The sequence below is a fragment of the Ursus arctos genome, unplaced genomic scaffold (assembly GCF_023065955.2).
Source record: "Ursus arctos isolate Adak ecotype North America unplaced genomic scaffold, UrsArc2.0 scaffold_31, whole genome shotgun sequence".
In the NCBI taxonomy this organism is placed as follows: Eukaryota; Metazoa; Chordata; class Mammalia; order Carnivora; family Ursidae; genus Ursus; species Ursus arctos.
Window position 1 is genome coordinate 17,792,625 of NW_026622997.1, and position 14,078 is coordinate 17,806,702.

The following is a 14,078-nucleotide window of genomic DNA, read 5'->3' on the forward strand; positions in this document are numbered from 1 at the left end:
GGCTGAAGGGCTATATTTTGGGTATAAACATGCAATTGTGGCTTTTCAAAATTCCAAGCACGCTTGGGTAAGATAGGCTGAGAGAGCCGCAGGATTATAGGCTGTTTCACAGTGTAGTCAGGGGGAAGGAGGAGGAGGAGAGAGGGAAGACTAGGGCACAGGGCAGAGGATGGTGTTAAGACGCCCAGCCCACTCCAGGGATCTGAGCAATCTGCTTGGTGTTCATTTCTTGTAAGATCAACCAGGACAGTAACAAATGTTCACTTCCATAAAATGCGTCGGAATTTTATTTGTCAATCTTAAGGAGAAAAACTACTTACTACTGCTATAAATCCGGTACTGTGCTGGGTAATTTATACACATCATGCTTCTTTAATTCTTCTAACAGCCCCTCAAAATAAGTGTTAGTATCTGCATTGTTCTGGAGAACCTCACGGATTCTAGAACCTGAGTTCTTCCCACCATTTCTCCTAAAGCACTTGTTCTCCACATTGACTGCACTTAGAATCATCTGGAAGCTTTGAACTCTCTTCACACCCTGGCCGCATCCCAGGTCAGTTTACAAGCATACCTCATTCTGTTGTGCTTCACTTTATCGTGCTTTGAAGATACTGTGTCTTTCACAAATTCAAAGTTTGTGGCCTCCCTGTATCCAGCAAGACTATTAGCACCATTTCCCAACAGCATTTGCTCACTTCATATCTCTGGGTCATGTCTCATGTCTCATGATTATATCCATTATAATGATCTGTGATTAGTAATCTTTGATGTTACTATTGTGAGTGTTTCGGGGAGCCACAAAGCACACCCGTGTAAGATGGCAAACTTAATCGACTAATGTTGCGTATGTTCTGACTGCTCCTCTGTTTCCTGCCTCTCTCCCTCCTCGGGCCTCCCTAGTCCCTGAGACACAACAATATTGAAATGAGGCCAGTTAATAACTGTACATTGGCCTCTAAATGTTTAAACGAAAGGAAATGTTTCTTCCTTTAAGTCAAAAGCTAGAAATGATTAAGCTCAGCGAGGAAGGCATGTCAAAAGCCAGGATGGGCTGGAAGCCAGGCCTCTTGTGTCAAGCAGTTAGCCAAGCTGTGAATGCAGAGGAAAGGGTCTTGAAGGAAATTATAAGCACTACTCCAGTGAACACACACATGGTAAGAAAGCAAAACAGCCCTACTGTTGATATGGACATGGTCTGAGCGGTCCGGACAGAAGATCAAACCAGCCACAGCATCCCTTAAGCCAAAGTCTAATCCAGAGCCAAGCCCTGATTCTCTTCAGTTCTGTGAAGGCTGAGAGAGGTGAGGAGGCTGCAGAAGGAAAGTCTGAAGCTGGCAGGGGTTGGTTCATGAGGTTTAAGGAAAGAAAGCATCTCTAGAACACCAAGTGCAAGGTGACGCAGGAAGTGCTGATGGAGAAGCTGCAGCAAGATCTCCAGAAGATCGAGCTGAGAGAGTTAGTGAAGGTAGCTGCACTGAACAACAGATTTTCAACGTAGATGACGCAGCCTTCTACTGGAAGAAGACGCCAACGAGGACTTCCGTAGCTGGAGAGGAGACGTCAATGCCTGACTTTCAAAGGACAGGCTGACTCTCTTGTTACGGGTCAACGCAGCTGCTGACTTGAAGTTGAAGCCAGTGCTCATTCACTATTCCGAAAATCCTCGGGCCCTTAAGAACGATGCTAGATCTACCCTGCCTGTGCTCTGTAAATGGAACAACAAGGCCTGATGACAGCACATCTATTTACCACATGGTTGACTCTTTTAAGCCCACTGTTGAGACCTACTGCTCGGGGAAAAAAGATTCCTTTCAAAATATGACTGCTCATCCACAATGCACCTGGTCACCCAAGAGCTCTGATGGAGATGAACACCGAGATGAATGTTGTTCTCGTGCCTGCTGACACAGCATCCATTCTGCAGCCCACGGATCAAGAGTCATTTCAACCTTCAAGTCTCATTATTTAAGAAATTCATTTCATAAGGCTACAGCTGCCATAGACAGCGATTCCTCTGATGGATCTGGGAGAAGTCAATTGAAAACTTTCTGGAAAGCATTCACCATTCTAGATGCCAGTAAGAGCATTCGTGATTTATGAGAAGAGGTCAAAATATCAACATGAACAGGAGTTTGGAAGAAGTTGATTCCCACCCTCACGGATGACTTTGAGGGTTTCGGGATGTCAGTGGAGGAAGTGGAAACAGCAAGAGAACTAGAGTCAGAAGTGGAGCCTGGAGATGGGACTGAGCTGCTGCCCTCTCATGATCAAACCTCACGAGGAGAAGCTTGTTATGGATGAGCAAAGAAACTGGTTTCCTGAGATGGGAGCTACTCCTGGTGATGATGCCGTGAAGATTGTTGGAATGACGATGACGGATTTAGAATAGGACATAAACTCAGTTGATCGAGCAGTGGCAGGGTTTGAGAGAATTGAATCCAATTCTGAAAGAAGTTCTACTCTGGGTAAAATGCTATCAAACAGCATCACAAGCTACAGAGAAATCATTCATGAAGGTCTGAGTCAATTGATGAGGCAAACTTCATGATTGTCTTATTTTAAGAACTAGCCACAGCCACCCCACCTTCAGCAACCAGCACCCTGACCGGTCAGCAGCCAGCAACATGGACGCAAGACCTTCCACCAGCAGAAAGATTGCAACTCGCTGAAAGCACAGATGATGGTTAGCATTTTTTAGCATCATGCTCTTGCACATTTAATAATCTTCCATAGAGTATAAATGACTTTTCTACGCACTGGGGAACCAAAAAATTCATTTGATTCTCTTTATTGTGAAATTTGTTTTATTGGGGGGGGGGAGGCTGTTCTGGAACCGAATCTGCAGTATCTCCAAGGTATGCTTGTGATCAGAACCTCCGGGTTTGGGACCCAGGGACCCCAAAGATTCCCACGTGTAGAAACCTTTGAGAACCTCTGTCTTTTTTTTTTTTTTTTTTAAAGATTTTCTATTCATTTATTCGACAGAGATAGAGACAGCCAGTGAGAGAGGGAACACAAGCAGGGAGAGTGGGAGAGGAAGAAGCAGGCTCATAGCGGAGGAGCCTGATGTGGGGCTCGATCCCACAACGCTGGGATCACGCCCTGAGCCGAAGGCAGACGCTTAACCGCTGTGCCACCCAGGTGCCCCTGAGAACGTCTGTCTTAAGAGACTGGCTTATTCAAAAGAGGTACAGAAATGTTAGAATTAGGATTTACTAATTTTAAGTTTATTAACATGAGTGTGGGGTGGTGAGTAAAACAGCGTTCCGAGGTTTATCTTGTCGTTTGCTCATAGGAGGTCTTGGGAAGTCATGGAAAAAAAAAGTGTTCCATCAGGGGAAAAATAGAGAACAGCACGATGATCATCTGTGACCCCTTTGCAACTCGATCCAATCTCAACCCAGTCTAAATTTGCGCTGTATTAGTTTCAATTTTCCTTAATAATTAAAACAATATGTATGCATCAGAAACCTATGTTCCTGACCCCATTACCTGCTCTCTGTGACTACAGCCATCACCCCCATGCAGGTTTCCACATCCTTACCATGTGTTACTTGCAAACATATGTATTAAAGCGTACCTATTTTCACACTTTGTATAAATGGCACACACGCCATGTGACTTTTGGCGACTTAACTGTTTCTGTTGTTTCAAGTTGTGCTTTTGAGTTTTTTGCACGTAGATGCAAGTAGCAGTGTATATTTCATCCTATGTATCACATATTACTCATCTACTCCGCTGATGGTGGGTATTCGAATCGTTTCTAATTGCTCATTAAAAACAAGCTTGCAAAGCATGTTCCCCACTACATTTCACCTTGCGCAAAAGTGCAAGGGTTCCTAGGAAATGCGCTGAGGGCAATGATCATTCTTGACTTGAAAACTATGCACGTCCTCAGCATCACTAGATTTGTCCAAATTGCTCTTCAATGCAGCTTTCCCTTACATCCTTGACAACCCTAGGTATTCGCAAGATTTTAATTTCTGCTAAACTGACCGTGTGAAATGGTTTAAATTGCGTCATTGTGCATTTCTTCAAGGATTAAATGATTTCAGCAGTTCTCCTGTGTTTCTTGTCTTTCCATATTTTTGCCCATTTTTTCTCTGCTGGCTTGTTTGTCTTTTCTTTAGTGATCTTCAGGGTGTTTTTATATACGTTCCCCGCTCATCTTTCAGCAGTTACACACACGGCAAGTATCCTGTCCAGTCTACGGCTCATCTGTTCAGTGTGTGGTGTTTATTGGTGAACAGAGGATTTTGAACTGGATGCAGTCAAATACATTGATCTTTTCCTTGATGGTTTATAATTCTCAAAAACTTTAACACAATCCTCCTGTACTCTGTGGTCATAAAGATCTTTGCCTGTATCCTTTTCTAAAAAATTTAAAATTTCCACATCCAGGCATTTGATCCCTAGGAGGGTTTTTTTTTTCTTTTAAGAGATGTATTTATTTGAGAGAGAGAGAGTGAGTTGGGGGGGCAAGGGAGAGAGAGAGAGAGAACGAGAATCTCCAGAAGACTCCTCACTGAGCATGGAGCCCAGCACGGGGCTCGATCTCACAACCCTGAGATCATGACCTGAGCTGAAATCAAGAGTCAGCTGCTTAATCCACTGAGCCACCCAGGTGCCCCTAATCACCATGAGTTTAATTTTGGGTTTATTTTTGTATTAGGAGAGGCTACGTTATGCTAAAGAAACAATCCCAAATTCCAGAGGTATAATCCCAAATTTATGTCTCATTTACCCTGTTGTCCACTGCGGATGGGCAGAGTCTCTGCTCATTACAGCCGCTCAGGGACCCAGGCTGATGGGGGCTTATCTAGACAGGGGCCTCTGGAATCCCTGCAGGAAGGGGGTGAATGTGGCACTTAGGGCCGCGCTTGAAGGTGACACAAATATCTTCTGATCACATTTCAGTAGCCAAAGCAAGTCATGTGCCCAGGTCTAACTTCCGAGGAGACAGGGAAGTGCAACCCCCTCCTGGGCTCAAAGGAGAAAAAACTGCGGTATTTGGGGGATGAAATTAGTTTTTTCCTTGGACCACCATTTTTTCAAAGAGTCCGTGATTTCCGATTGATTGGTAATGCCACGTCTGTCCCATCACAAGCTCTCACACTGCCGTGTGTTTCTGGCTGGATTTCTCTCGGGCATCGCTGTTTTACTCCTTCAGTTCTGCTGTGATACCCCCTTGACCACTTTGTGTTAATCACGACAGCTCTACACAGCCATTAATCTGATATCTTGCAGTAAAGACCCCTAACCTTGGCTGTCCCCTTTCCAGTTGTCTCAGCCAGTCCTGATCCTTTGCTTTTCTTAGGAATTTCCAAATCAGTTTGTCAAATTGGGCGAAATCCCTCCTGGGATTTGGCCTCATGTTCCGCAGCAAGCAAACACTGGTACCAGGTATGAACTCGGGTCTCTCTGCCTCCCATACGAAGGAGAATTAGAAATGTCAGCCTATGAACTGATGAGTGACGTTAGCAAGTGAAGATGGAGTAATTGTCTTGCTCCCCTCCTCCCCCCCCCCCCCGAGCTCCTTCAGGGCATTGGGTCTTCTTTTTGTAGTGTCTACAGCTCCTAGCATGGGGTTTACCCAGAGTGGACACCACTCAGTGAAACATTTGCTGAATTATACTGAAGGTGAGTGTGTGAGACAAGGGGTCTGGGCACACCCAGTGGAGAGGGGGCTTGGGACATCCTTAATAGGCCCGACTCTTGCTTCCCACTAGGAGGTGGCTTGATCTCGTCACTGTGTATTGGCCGGAAGCCATATTACAGAGTTTCTCATCAGCAGCCCGAGCCAGGCATTCTGGAAACGAAATCTGCTTGCCACTTCTTCCTAAAGCATTGATCTCAGATCAGGAGTCATGCAGCCTCCAGGCACCGACTCTTAACTCTAAGAGTTAGTCCGCCCCATGGCTCCAGCTGTTTCTCCCTGGGGCGGCTGGTGTGAACTCAGCAATGCTGTTGTCCAATGGCCTGAAGGGGAGATGGCAGGAGTCTAGCTCTCAATCCTTTCAGCAATGTGGCTGGTTGGAAATAAAGACTGTCATGGAGCACGTCACCGTCCCCCTTGACTACTTCAGGGGGACTTTTCCATTGCTGGCGTCCCTCCATGACTCGGCGCTGTCTCCTTGCCTGTTCTTTCGTAGCCAGAGAGGAAGATGCTGTGCCCTGCCTCATGCGTTGTGCTTTCTGACTCAGTTGGCCAGCCTGTTACCATTGATTTGTTCTTCGTGGGCACTGTGTCGGGCAGCAGGCTCTGCGATCCCCAGGGGAGAGTGGGAAGTGAGCTCTAGCCTTTTTTGGTTTGTATTAGGGAGGCCAGAGCCTCCATCGAAAGCCCTAGCACTTTTGTGGCCTCCGAGCAAATGAGGGTGCCTGGGTTATAGGCTAAGCTGGAGATTCATACATACTTTTCTATAAATCACCCTTGTATCGAATGTTAAGGAGAACTTTATGTAAGAAATAGAAAAGGCACAACTGAATGTCAGCTAGCCTTGCTGATAATTATGGTGCAAAAGCATGCTATCCCGCACGATGACATAATTGCAACTCTTCAGTAACTGAATGCGTTGCCCAGAGGAAGAACGGCGGCCTCCGCATCCCTCCTAGTGTCCCGTGGAGGCCTGCTGAAGTGAGCGTCTATGCATACGGGGAGGGAGATCCGCATTCAATAGGAAGCTGGGTGAATGAAGTCACTTTCAGGATTCCTTCAGTATTCCTGGGGCTCCATGACAAAGGACCACAAACTGAGCGGATTCGACAACAGTTTTGGAAGCCGGGTATCTGAAATCAAGGTGTCAGCAGGGCCATGCTCCCTCTGGGGTACCAGGGAAGTGTGCATTCCAGGCTCCCCCAGCTTCTGGCGTGTTCTCGGGCTTGTGACTATGTAACTCCGATCTGCACCTGATGCTCCCCTGTGCATCTGTTTCTGTGTCCAAATTTCCGCTTTTCATGAAGACCCCCGGTCACAGTGGTCAGGACCCACCCTACGCCAGTATAACTCATCTTAACTAAAGACATCTGCAGCAACCCTATCTCCAAATACAGTCACATTCTGAGGTCCGGGAGCTAGGATGTCAATGTGAATTTGGGGCGAACACGATTCAACCCACAACAACTTCTGACTCTGTGATTCGATCAGAATTCAAGAAATAGAAAAGTCTAATTAAACTCACTAGCCATTTACACTGTTAGCAATTGTGCATCTAACCCCGTTACTCCCCATGTCTGGGCTTGGAGGGAACACGGGCTTGTGTTAACCCCGAAGTTCAGAAATCCTTTCACTTTCCTGGGTTTCTGTAGCAACACAGAGGACTAACCGCCTCCCGACCGTGCTTACCTCTAACTAGAGATTCTTGGACCTGATTGTACTTAGTAGACGTGTAATCTGGCCTCTGGATCAGCAGTAAGTTTGATTTTCTCAATAATCCCTCCACGGTCTTTTTGGCTCTGTGTTTGCCAGCCCGACATTCTGGCACTTTTTCCAGTCGGAAGGGAGGATTCTTCCCTGTCAACGTCAGCTGCTTGCCCTTTGAACCTCGTGTGTGTGTGTGTGTGTGTGTGTGTGTGTGTGTGTGTGTATGGTCCGTTCCCATCCATCTTATTCGTAAGATTTTAAAACAAACTCGCATGAAACTCAGTAAGCCCAGAGCATCACTTTACTTAATCAGAACCTAATGAAACTTTGAAACAAAAGCATTTACACTGTGATGAATGAATCTATCACAGGAGGACGAAGGCAAAACAATGAATGAGGAAAATGTCGTGCCCACAGCGTTTCTCTGGTAATAGAGGGAATATTCTTCTTATAATGTTAAAAGGAAATAAGAAATAAATTTATGTATTCAGTACAATTTCAACTGCTGGGGGGGAATCAGAAAGAGAGTTCGAGTGGATTAAGGGTAGATGTTCACCGTTATTGACAGATCTTAGAGTAAGGTAATTTTAGTTGCTTTGCTCTATACCTGTCAGTATTTTCCAAATGTCTTTCAGATAGCCTGTGTTTCTTTCATCCTGTATCTTTCTTTTGTTAATTGAGGCACAAGGATATGAGCTCCTGCTTCTCAAAGGCTGAGCTGTGAGTCACATAACCTATTGGACTTGGTTCTCTGCCAGTTGAAGCCATTCACTCGGTATTTGTTGAGTAACTATGAAGACAGATGCTTTGCGCTGCGGAGCTTTGTGCGAGAAATAGTGTAGGGGAGCCCTGTTTTCTCATTTCTTTCTTTCTTTTTTTTTTTTTTAAGATTTTATTTGACACAGAGAGAGAGACAGAGCACAAGCAGGGGGAGCAGCAAGCAGAGGGAGAGGGAGAAGCAGGCTCATCGATGAGCAGGGAGCCGGACACGGGGCTCTATCCCAGGACCCTGAGATCATAACCTGAGCCAAAGGCAGACACTTCCCCGACTGAGCCGCCCAGGCATCCCTGTTTTCTCATTTCTTATCCCATGACACTTCCGGTGGAGATCATATGCCATGGTCATCATGAAGTTGTGCTTAGGAGCCCAAGTTTGGATGAAAATAGGAGTTCGGGTTGAAGGCAGGGAATTATCCTGTAACCTGCTAGTGACAGAGGCCAGTTACTCATGTTGCTGTCTCCTGAATCATCCTGATCAAAGAAACTTGTGGATTTTGTTGCTGGAAATCAATGAGCTGGGGGAACGTGAATGGAAAGATCTGAGGAATAAGCCTAGGCGCTCAGCTTACTGCATCTCTTCATTTATGTAGAGCTATGTGACATCCAAGGCCTAGATCAGAATACAGAGTCTTATTTCAAATCCCAGAGTGAAAGCACAAGCCGGGGCACTTGCGTAACCCCACTGCAAATCTCCATAGCAACGGAGAATGCCAGGCCTCCCAGGTAGGAATGGAGAGGCACCATTGACCGTTGTAAGAAACACTGCCCAGCTGCTGAGACTTTTCTCAGAAAAACCTGCTGTTCTTGCCCCAGGGACTAACTCCACGATAAAGTGTTCTGAACACGAGTGAAATGAAAAATCCTCTTGCAGCGTACCTGGGTGGCTCAGTCAGTTGGGTGTCTGTCTTTGGCTCAGGTCATGATCTCAGGGTCCTGGGATCGAGTCCCCCATTGGGCTCCCAGCTCAGCGGGGAGTGTGCTTGTCTCTCTCCCTCTGCTGCTCCCCCTGCTTGTGTTCTTTCTCTGTATCAAATACATAGATGAAATTGTTAAAGAAAAAAAAAAAAAGAAAAGAAAATCCTCTTATTAAGATTCCAGTGTGATAACCTGAACAGAGGACTCCGGGCTACTTTCAAAGTGAGTGTAGGTGACCAGCCCAGAGAGCTCTAGAAGTTAAGGTGTCAGGGCAGCGCTAAGAGAATGCCTCGGGTGTGTCCATCCATGGTCACGGGCCCATAGCCGTGTTGCTTGCTCTCCCTGATGCTTCTTTTTACGCAGCATAGAAATAAGGACCACAGACATCCCTAAATTTGAGGTACGCACCGTCAGTAGAAATTTGGTGTCTTCTTTTTGCTCCCATAATGACTCATCAGTAGAATTTCAAGGCTCTTGTAACTCATCACAGGAATTGCTCTTTGTCCCAAATAAAAGGCAGATCCCACGGTGACTCCATGGGAGACAAAGGGACGCCCAGAGCAGAGGAAGTAATTTGCACCTTAGAACGGGGGACTCTCTGTATCCCAGGTCTTGCATTTTGTTGCGATTTTACTCCCCATACCTGTTTTCTTTTTCAGGCAGAAAAAGACCCATTTCTAGCTTCAAACTGACCTGAGAATGGAAGATGGGTAGAAGTCCGCGGCGGCCCTGCACACGGTCTTTAGACAAGTCACCTCCTGGGCCCTCCCTCACTTTGGGAGGCACCTCCACTGGTCACCCCATTGGTCTTCTCCTGCCACCAAGGGGCCATCAGCTCCACACCCCGATCGGCCTTTGTGCTCTTGAAAGAGAAGATGCCCTGCTCTCTGCGGAATCAGAGCTGAACACACACCCTGATCACAGAGTGTCCGCTTTCTTCTTGTGAGTCTGTTGGTTTTTTCAATACACAAAAGATTTACGGATTTGTTCTCTGGGATTCTCGTCTCTCCTTTTCGGTGTGCCTCCGCCAGACCCGGCAAAGCAAAAACAAGCGAAGAAGATACTTTGGGAAGGAGAGTTATCCCCACCTTGTCTTACACCCTCACTTGAATGTTCCCGAATGTCCCCATGATACAGATGTCATTTCCAGGACTCTCCTTCCCCACATCCTGTACAAACCTTTCCCAGAGCCTCCGTTGGTGATTTTCTTCACCAAGTGCTTGGGTGGTGGCTGGGGGCGACTGGAGGCCTTTTCGGGGTGTGGGGGGGGACTGCCCGATCTCGTCACCGAACACAGAGCCCTGCCCACGGTGGTTCCTGCTGTCACATGTGAGCGGCACTAAGTGGGGTGGGTTTGGTTTTTTTTTTCTCTCCTTATTTCTTTCTGTCTTCTCTTTAAAACTGACACTTTTCTCCAACTCGCCTGAGATTTAATTTGAACTTCACGATCCTTTACATGTTTTGACATTTTAGAAATCAAAACGCCAGTGAGACGATCTCCTAGCGGAGTGTGAGCAGATATGACACAGACTTTAACCAAAACAGCCATTAGTCCTGCCTGTCTGTTTTCTGTCGAAAATGCGGGCCTTCGAGGATGGGTTCAGCTGAGTCCCTCCACCTGGGCGGGGGTGGGGGTGGGGGTGGGGGGAGGAATCAGAGCCGAGGCCCTGTTTGGCTCTGCCACATGCTGCTGCTGTGTGCAGAGGCGGCCATTCTCCTTTTCTGCCTCAGTCTCTCTATCTGTATAATAATCACAAAGGTCCCTTTTTTTTTCTTTTCAACACATACCCTCCCCAATGTCCATTACCCAGCCACCCCATCCTTCCCACTCAAAGGTCCCTTTCTCAGTGCATGTTAGCGCCATGCTCATTTTTTATGTAATAGCAAGTCTTTCTTATTTTATTTTATTTTATTTTACTTTATTTTATTTTATTTTTATTTTATTTCATCATGACAAATGCCTTCCTTAATCCCCATCACCTACGTTGACCATCCCCCACCCACCTCCCTGCTGTAACTATCAGGCTGTTCTCTAGAGTTAAGAGTCTGTTTCTTGGTTTGCCTCTCTCTCTTTTCCCCTTTGCTCATTTGTTTTGTTTCTTAAATTCCACATATGAGTGAAATCATATGATATTTGTCTTTCTCTGACTGACTTATTTCACTTAGCATTATACTCTCTAGCTCCATCTGTATTCTTGCAAATGGCAAGATTTCATTCTTTTTTTATGGCTGAATAATATTTATATATATTATACATATATTTATATAAATGTATTCTATATACATATATTATATGTTTTTATATATTATGTATTTATATATAATGTGTATATATATATAGTGTTTGTGTAAGAAAATTATATATATATATATATTTATACATGTGTGTATATATTTATGTATACATATATACATATTTAGAAACCAAAATGTCAAATTATATATATAATTTGATTTATACATATAATTTATTTTTATTATTAATGTATTTATTATTAATAAACATTTAAAATACAAAATTTTAGATTTCTTTAGTAACATTGTTTTTTTTAATTGTAATTTTTTATTATGTTATGTTAGTCACCATACAGTATATCCTTAGTTTTTGATGTAAAGTTCCATGATTCATTATTTGCATATAACACCCAGTGCTCCATGCAATATGTGCCCTCCTTAATACCCATCACCGGCCTATCCCAATCCCCCACCCCCCTCCCCTCTGAAGCTCTCAGTTTGTTTCCCAGAGTCCATAGTCTCTCGTGGTTCATTCCCCCTTCTGTTTACCCCCCCTTCATTCTTCCCTTCCTTCTCCTACCAATCTCCTCGCTATTTCTTATGTTCCATAAATGAGTGAAACCATATGATAATTGTCTTTCTCTGCTTGACTTATTTCACTTAGCATAATCTCCTCCAGTCCCGTCCATGTTGCTGCAAATGCTGGGTAATTGTTCTTTCTGATGGCTGAGTATTATTCCATTGTATATATGGACCACAGCTTCTTAATCCAGTCATCTGCTGAAGGGCATCTCGGCTCCTTCCACAATTTAGCTATTGTGGACAATGATTTATATATACATATATAAATATTATATATATATCAGTGTGTATATATATATATGTAGTGTGTAAGAAAATTGTGTGTATATCTAAATCTATAACTAAATCTATATTTATCATCTTCTTTGTCCATTCATCTATCAATGGACCCTTGGGCTGCTTCCATATCTTGGCTATTGCAGATAATGCTGCCATAAACATCAGACTGCATGTATCCCTTTGAATTAGTATTTTTGCATTTTTTGGGTAAATACCCACTAGTGTGATTATAGGATTGTAGGGCAGCTCTATCTTTAACTTCTTGAGGAAACTCCATCCTGTTTTCCACAATGACTGCATCAGGTTGCACTCCCACCAACAGCGCGAGAGGGCTCCTTTCTCTCCACATCCTCGCCAACACCTGTTGTTGCTTGCCTTGCTGATTTTCGCCGTGCCGGCAGGTGTGAGGTGTTACTTCGTCGTAGTTTTGATTGCGTTTTCCTGATGATGAGTGACGTGGAGCATCTTTTCATGTGTCTTTGGCCATCTGGACGTCTTCTCTGGAGAAATGTCTTCATTTGTTTCTTGGGTGTTGAGCTGTATCAGTTCTTTGTATATTTTAGAAACTAACCCTTTACTCAATATGTCATTCGCAAATATCTGCTCCCATTCAGTAAATTGCCCTTTAGTTTCATTGTTTCCTTCCCTGTGCAGAAGCGTTTTATTTTGATGTAGTCCCAAAAGTGTATCTTTGTTTTTGTTTCCATTGCCTCAGGAGACATATCTAGAAAACTGTGGCTATGGCTGATGTCCAAGACATTTCTGCCTGGGCTCTCTTCTAGGATTTTTATGGTTTCAGGTCTCACATTTAGGTCTTTAATGCATGGTGAGTTTATTTTTGTGTGTGGTGTGGGAATGTGGGCAAGTTTCATTCATCTGCATGTGGCTGTCCAGTTTTCCCAACACCATTAGTTGAGGACACTGTCTTTTTCCCACTGAATAATCAATTCTCCTTTGTCGAACATTAATTGACCATATAACTGTGGGTTTATTTCTGGGTTTTCTCCTCTATTCCATTGATCTATGTGTCTGTTTTTATGCCAGTACCATACTGTTTTAATTCCTACCACTTTGTAATATAATTTGAAATCTGGAATTGTGATACCTTTAGTTTTGTTCTTCTTTTTCAAGATTGCTTTGGCTATTTGGGGTCTTTTGTGGTTCCATACAAATTTTAGGATTGTTCTATTTCTGTGAAAAATTCTGTTGGTGTTTTGATAGGGATTGCATTACATCTGTACGTTGTTTTGAGTGTTATGGGTATTTTAACAATATTTGTTCTTCTAACCTATAAATGTGGAATGTCTTTCCCTTTCTTTGCAACGTCTTGAATTTCTTTCATCAGTGTTTTAAAATTTTCAGAGTGCAGGACTTTCACCTCTTTGGTTAAGTTTATTCCCAGATTTTTTTTTTTTTGGTGCAATTGTAAATGGGATTGTTGTCTTAATTTCACTTTCTGCTGCTTCATTATTAGTATATAGGAATACAACAGATTTCTGTACATTGATTTTGTATCCTGCAACTTTACTGAATTCATTCATCAGTTCTAGAAGTCTTTTGCTAGAGTCTTTAGGGTGTTCTATATAGAGTATCATGTCATCTGCAAATAGTGAGTTTTACTTCTTCCTTACCAATTTAGATGGTCTTTGTTTCTTTTTCTTGTCTGATTGCTGTGGCTAGGACTCCCAGCACCATGTTGAATAAAAGTGGTGAGAGTGGGCATCCTTGTCTTGTTCCTGATCTTAGGGAAGAGCTCTCAGTTTTTCACCATTGAGGATGATGTTGGCTGTGGGTTTTTCTTACAAGGCCTTTATTATGTTGTGGTATATTCCCTCTAGACCCACTTTGTTGAGGGTTTTTTATCATGAATGAATGTTGTACTTTGTCAAATGCTTTTCTGCATCTACTGAAGTGAACATATGGC